A 7,694-nucleotide genomic window follows, 5' to 3' on the forward strand; every position below is an offset into this window, starting at 1 on the left:
CGGAGCCAAAAGTAGACCGGAGAAGAAGAAGTAGAACGCCCCACATGATTCATTCATTCCATCCATGCCACTAATATCCCTCCCTGTTTTACAACTGGTCAGGGTTGTTGCTGCTCCATAGCTCCTACAGCCAAACTATCCAACAGCCCGCCTGTCCGGCCATTACTAGAGGATTGACGAACGGCCAAGTGAACATGTTGTCGGTTTTGGTAGCTGTGTTTTTTTCCCCACACTGCGAGCATGCACACACATGCACACACACACAGGCATACACACACACACATGCACGTCCACACACACACACACACACACACACACACACACACACACACACACACCACACACATGCACGTCCATATAATTCAGTTGCACACACACGCCCACCAATGAATACATTCAAAAAGATGATTCGATTTTATTATTTGCCGTTCCAGTTGAATTCTTTTAAAACCCACTGGTTGGGAACGAGCCCTCGATGACGTCCACGGCGTCATGCGGAGGTACTGATACGGTATCTGTCTCCTGTCAGAGCACCCCGCCTCTCGTCTCGATGACATCCACAGTGAAGATGAAAGATTGAGGTTAACCCCCCCCCCCCCCCCCCTCAATAAAAAATAGCTTCTCCCGCAAGCATGGCACATGCCAGACTTCGTCCTGAGAGAACTTTGGGAATCTACGATTTGGCCTCCCCCACTATGGAGCGGTTTAGTTTCTGGCTTTGTGATTTCAGACCACAAACAAAAAGGGGTGGAGTTGGCAACGTATGAATGGCTGTCGTTGTTACCTTCTGTGCTGAATCCTAATCCCCTTCCCTATTTTCTGTGTCAACAGTGGTTTGTGCATGTGTGTGGTTGCGTGTGTGCGTGCGTGTGCGTGTTTTATGCTTATGAATTAGCGATTAGCAATTCATGGTGCCGGATTGAATTGATGTTTATTAATAGCACAATAAGGAAGGATGCTGATGGGCCAGTGTGTGCAGAGGAAGAGTGAGACAGGAAGAAGAAAGAGCTCTTTTGTTCTGGGTTTAATTGTATTCGTTTCGGTCTCATAAGAACAACAAAAACACAAACAGAATTTACATAAAACATAAAAAGGCACACTGGAGGCAGGACATCCAGGCACTAGGATTACTGCAGCCCTGCTGCAGCAAACTATAATCACATACTTCACTAATCTTGAATACAGGTCTCGAATAATAACCCAACACACACACACACACACACACACACACACACACACACACACACACACACACACACACACACACACACACACACACACACACATATGGGCACTCCCGTACATTGCTAAAATATTGCATCTCCACTGTGAAAAACCATTTTTCCTGTGAAAAATACACTGAAACTAAAATGAGCGCGCCTATGCTTGATAAATTAATGGTGTCAACGTGTGAAATTGTTGAATAGCCAACTTCTGGTTTCTCGTACCGTAATTTAGCCATTGCGAAGCAATAGTACTACTGTGACCGATTATTGAAATGGTAGTGCAGCAAAGAGGAAATGGAAATTGCGGTTAAATGCATTAACTACATACCACTTTAAACATGGTTATAGGACAACAATGAAAGAGTTTCAGCAGGGGACTTATTCAAGTCATCACGTTAGATCAATGATTTGGCTTCTCTTCTGTTCGATTAAACACTGCACCTTAGTAATTGCAAATATTGTCAAAATATATGGCATTTATCATGGACTCATTCCTCCAACACATTCCTGTGTTGTACTGACTTCTCCGTGCCGGCCTGGGCTTTTTACTGTGAGGGCACAGCTGTAAACTGGGAATAACAGGAACACATCAACAAAACAGAAAACAAACTGTGTTAAACGGTCCACACGAACCAGCATCAATGACTGGTGATAAAAACAAAGACAAAGCCAGAGAAGTTAGCACCCCACAGATCTTCCAGGCTAGGTTTATTGACGCAGATAGCAGGGCAAGGTTGCTGAATCATAAACAAGAAGAAGGTGTAAATACATATTTGACAAGGACAAAAAAAAGGGAAAAGAATAATACTGAGCTATAGTTGTTTCAAATATGCCGCAATTGATTGACTGTGATAATGCGAATGAGTGTGTTCTCCCGACCGGCATCGGACCGCATTTATATTAAATGTGTCCGTCCTGACGTCCCATGAATAAGAAATGTTTATGTGTATAAGAAATCTAAAGGTATCACAAAAATGCAGGAAATAGATGAACTGAGTCTCTGATGGCCGGCATGGGGACCAAACATCCACAACCACGTGTGAACGTACGGCCATCTTCCTTTCCCATTCAAGGCTAAACATGCACCTTTGACCTTTTGGTTTCTCTTGTTGTGGTATTGAATTTCTTTAGAGGGGGAATAGGAAGATGACGATGATGATGATAATGATGATGATGTCAGCCTCATCTCTGGTGTAAACATTCAGTCCACCTAGGCCCTCTAAAATATGAAGAAATGTGCTGCAAATGTTTGTTTTTTTAACAAATGTTTAAGAGTTTTTTGCTGTCGCAATACGTGTTATTGCCTTTTGCCGTGCGTAAGATCCCCTGGCCGCTCCAAGTGTAACTGTGAATTTTCCATGTAACCTGTAGAGATTAACTTCTAGAAACTGTTGTACTGTTTGTGTACCTTTGCATTGCTGTCATTTCCTCTCTCATTTGACTAAAGGGGGGCAGATACATGTGCTTGTGTGTTTTTGGATGTATCTGTTTGTGTGTGTGTGTGTGTGTGTGTGTGTGTGTGTGTGTGTGTGTGTGTGTGTGTGTGTGTGTGTGTGTGTGTGTGTGTGTGTGTGTGTGTGTGTGTGTGTGTGTGTGTGTGTGTGTGTGTATGCATGTGTATGCTCACATTTGTGTGTGCCTGTGTTTGTGTGTGTGTGTGTGCTTGCACATGTGTTTATTTGTGTGTGTGCTTGCTTGCAAATGTATGTGTGTGTGTCTGTGTCTGTGTGTGTGTGTGCGTGTGTGTGTATGCATGTGTGTGCTCACATTTGTGTGCGTGTGTTTTTGTGTGCTTGCACATGTGTTTGTGTGTGTGTGTGTGTGTGAGTGAATACATGTCTTGGCGTAAGTTGGAGGATCGTGTCAATGTTTCTTATTTGTCATTGGCTGTGAGATCCCAGCGGCAGCCGACACCTTTTCTATTTCCAAAGTCTCAATAAACATATCATTGTGCCACCTTTTGTCTTCTTATTTTAAAGACACAGTCCATCCAGCCCAGAATCTGTATTATAGTAACCAGCTTCTAGAACAGCCTCACCAACACATTATTCACACATCGTAATTTCAGGATTAGCGGAAGGATCGCACACAAGCTTATATTGCCAGAGGCTACGTCTGTTCACAGAGAACAAAGTGCCAGACAAGTGTGTTGTAGGATTGCTGTAAGTACAGTAAGTATCGTCGTGTGAAGATTATGCGAGCAAAGACATGCAGGATGGCCAGCGTCAAGAAAAAAATATTAACAAAAAAATGCCAAAAGAAATATCAAAGCAGGCGGTTCAAAAGAAGTTGATTTTATTTTTGCCAAGACCAAAGGATTCCTTTGAAGGCAAACTTGTTTTTTTACTTTAATTTTGTCCTTTCGACCTCAACCATCTGTATGCTGCTGGCTTAGAGATTCACCATGACCCCATGTCGCTCTCCTCCTCTGATGTTCACTGACATTGTGCTGGCATCATCAATTATCTATGTTGCACCCCGCTAATGAATTAGCCTTTATCTGTAATCAGAAACAATGCAACCATATTAAAATATCATTAAAGCTCTCATATTTTTAATTATCTTTCGACAGGCTCTCTTTTATGTTTCCAGATATGGCTGAACTTTTATTCAGCGTTGAGTGTTGAACTCGCCAGTGCCTGTTGAGAGTCGTCTACAAAGTTTCCACAAATGAGCTTGCATTTATATTGTGATTCATGAGGCGATAAAAAAAATAGTACTCTTAAATTTATTCTGAGAGAACAGTGGATTTTGTAAATGATTTCCCTGATGTAGGAAGCGCTCACCTTGAGATTCAAGGCAGGGAAAGTGTGTTACAAGCAGCCTATAACAATCTTGACACAAAAAGGAAATCCTGCACTCTGATAGGCTGGCAGATGCTGACTGCAGATAAGCCAAGCTGACAGAAGCCTTTAATAATAGAGCAGAGAGGGGAGCTGGGTGGACAGGCAAATCACAACAGGAATCATCCATCTGAAAAGGACACGAAGAAAGTTGATCAAAACCTGTCTTGAATGACAATGGAGACAAGTTGAAGCTGTGACACAAAACGTTCTTCTTCAAGCTCTTTTTCGTTAGGAGCCATTGTCTAAACTGAAAATCAAGCAGAGCAGACAGCCCTACATGCATCCATTGTTATTACCAGACAGTTACTGTATATAGACAATGAACACAATTTGACTTTATTTATTTAATTCTAGAATCTTGAATATAGAGTCCAGCTGTAAACTGGCGATGACAGCCTGCCAGTTGCTCTTTAAGTTGAGTCCTTTAGGTGTGTTTTATTCGCACTCTGCTCTCACTCTGAGTGGGTTATTTTCCACCTCTATCCCTGAGCAATTAACACACATCTCTCAGGGGCTGGGTTGCATCACCTGCTCCTCTGCCCTTCCTTGTTCTGCCGATCATTTATCAGATCAAACTGTGGTCTGTTCACCTAATGAGTCAGGAGGTCCAGTAATGAGCCATTTCAACCTACAGAGTTCATAACATGAACTTTTAGATGCCCGTAAGGTTACAAGGGACGGCTAATCCACAGACTGCCAAAGCCCTATTTAGAAAAGCCCAGTTATGTCAACGTTAAGTGATAGATAGATATTCCTCCAGTGATTCCTCGGGTTGGTTGTTTCTGGTTCTCTGCTCCATGTATACGAGGCCATGGACATGAGGCGTCATACATTGTATCAAATCCGCCTTGAATAGAGGTAAGTGGTGATTCTTCAAAATGTTTGAAAACCTTCTGTGCACGCACCACATGTATTGAAGTTAGGTTTAAAATGAGCTTTGCTTATTTGTATAATTATTGCAATTATACAAATAATTGTATAATATTTATTTAGCTGATTCATGATGGTATGTAACCATTATTCTCAGCAGGAGCTACACTATAAGCCAGCCCCTTCCATAACAGGGACAATGAATCACTGCTGCATTCAGGTAGGCCTCAAACGTTTGTTGGATTAAATAATTTACTGCCAATAACTTAAAATAGACCCCCCCAATAAAGAACATTTTTAGACCTGACCTTGCATGGCTTTGTACGCATCCATAAAGCATCTGAACAGTGACGAGGCTGCACGCCTGCATGACGTTAGCCCGGAGAAAGCACAACATCTGGCTGCAGCAGACACCCCGCCAGGTTGGTCTGAGCACTAAATAATTAGGGTCCTTGTGTTCTAGAAGAATCACATCAACATTTAGTTGAGTTGATTTTTTTGTCATGTGGAGAGGCAGCTTTTCTACCGGTGGCGATCAGTGTTAAAGGGACAGCTCATCAAACAGGCCATGCCATTAAAGAGTCCCATGAATAAATCATCTGCCTCCGTCAGCAGCTTTGCTCATCATGCTATTCTTCCGTATGTTCTAACAGAACAGAATAGGACGTGCGCATTCAGCATCTGTAGCGCGACACATTAACAACGAGAAGACAAAACGTGGGCGGGATGTCTCTTCAACCGTTTTGAATTTGATGGGCACGTGATCGAGAGCTTCGGCTTAGTTTCCGATCTCGTGGTGATTGTGTGCCGATTAACGTTTTTTTCTCCACCCTTCTACAATGGAATGAATAGGTGCATAATGGGATAACGTGTGTAACACGAGCGAACACGGTACATCCAATTACATTCAAGTGTTGTGGGATGCGGGCCATCTGCACAAGGCAACAAACCCTCCTTGCAGAAGGGGGGTTTGCCTCGCGTTAGACGCAGGGACCACCTTGTTGTTCGCCCTGTAATAAACAAACACAACCAATCCTCGCCGACGGTCCCCCGAGGGCTAAGCGCAGCCCCGGTTTCTCCCGGGCGGTGAGAGGCCGGCTGTGCAGGGCTCGACTGCCTGTTGCTTTAAGCTATTAGGGCAGCACAAAATGTGAGATTAGGACGACCATTCGTCTTGCAGCCGCCTCACGGTGACGGGCCGAGGCCTGACAGCTGCGGGACTAAGTGATACATGGACCTTGTCAGTGTCCCCGGCAGATGGATGGAACCACCGGAGGACCCTCTCTCGCTCTTTGACTATCTATCTCTCTCTCTCTCTCTCTCTCTCTCTCTCTCTCTCTCTCTCTCTCTCTCTCTCTCTCTCTCTCTCTCTCTCTCTCTCTCTCTCTCTCTCTCTCTCTCTCTATCCCACACTCAATCCCCCTCTCTTTGTCTGTCTCTGTCTCTCAACCACACACGCATGAACACCGGTGCACGCTCACAAGTACTTTCTCGTGCACACACAAACACACACACTTTCAGATACACGCAGACAAACAAACACATATATATGTGCACGCACACACAAACGCACGCGGACGCAAATACATACACACACACCACAACCACACATACACACACACACACACACATGGACAGATGCATGCACACACAAACAGACACACACTTCGCTACAATCGTTAACAAAGGTCATTCGGTTTAAGTGTGCGACGTTGACAAGGAAGCCCAAAGCTCTGGAGCGTGTCGGGATGGACGTGAGATCATGGTTTGAATATTCACAGAATAAAATGAGTCCTATAGGAGAAGACGATGATGTATGTGCCGCGCTAAATGCACAGCAACGCTGTGTGCTTCAGGCTTAAGATCGCTAAACCCCTAATCCATCCATTCTTGCACATCCAACACGTTTGTTATAATGTCTTAAGATGTGATGTGAAAATAGTATATAAATTGGGTATCAAATGCATTCCACTACTTTAAAGCTCTAAGGTAGCTTGTTTTACTTTATCTAAGGTGTGTCTGCCCTTCATAACATGGGGAACCCTGACTCTGAAGTGTCGATATGAATATGTGTTATTTTCTTTCTTGCATAATATGGGTAAAGCTAAAATACAATTCTAGCATTGTTTTGGGTTCAGACCCAAAACCCAGATTTTGATACATTTAAAAATCTCTTAATGTTGGTTTCAATTCATGTGTTTCTGAAGATATATTTAAACATTCGAAAACATCACAAACATGAGATGATGAGATGAACAAGAGGCCTCTCATAAAGATCGTCTTTGAAAAACAACAGAAATGAGTCTTGTTACGTATCATTCTTATGTGTAGGCCTCTTTAAAGTGTAGAGTGTATTATTCATTCAATGTCATTTTAGCCTGTGTGTGGATGCATTGGTTTGTCCGTTCATTCCCTGCCGATGTACACATGTTGTGTAAAACCAACGACTCTGTTCCACTGCTCTCCCTTAGTAAGACATGAGGAAATACAATTGGATGTTTAAAACGAAATGCTTTTCTGATTCACAGCGGTGGCTATAGGATTGTATAGGGGGGATTTCCAGGATATGTTATGTATGCATGGGTTGCTGCATTGGGCCGTGACACACTGTAGACTCCTTCCTTCTATGTGGGGTTGAGGGCTGCCTTTCTGCCACACAACACACACTTGCACACCTCAAATACCTGATGCTCAGATACAGACCACCCCTGCAGAATCAGGTGAAAGCCCATAGAAAGTAAAGAATGAAGCA

The 7,694-nt window shown here is 43.4% G+C and overlaps 1 long non-coding RNA gene across 1 annotated transcript in view; it reads left to right on the top strand.

The window, feature by feature from the left end:
- LOC115533317 (uncharacterized) overlaps nt 1–265 on the top strand; it is a 30,020-nt gene extending 29,755 nt beyond the window's left edge. The window contains exon 3 of the long non-coding RNA XR_003974174.1: nt 1–265. This exon is cut by the window's left edge and continues 235 nt beyond it. This is a non-coding gene — a long non-coding RNA (uncharacterized LOC115533317).
- Nucleotides 266–7,694: the final 7,429 nt, after the last annotated feature.

Source organism: Gadus morhua, chromosome 20 (genome assembly GCF_902167405.1).
Source record: "Gadus morhua chromosome 20, gadMor3.0, whole genome shotgun sequence".
NCBI classification, from domain to species: domain Eukaryota; kingdom Metazoa; phylum Chordata; class Actinopteri; order Gadiformes; family Gadidae; genus Gadus; species Gadus morhua.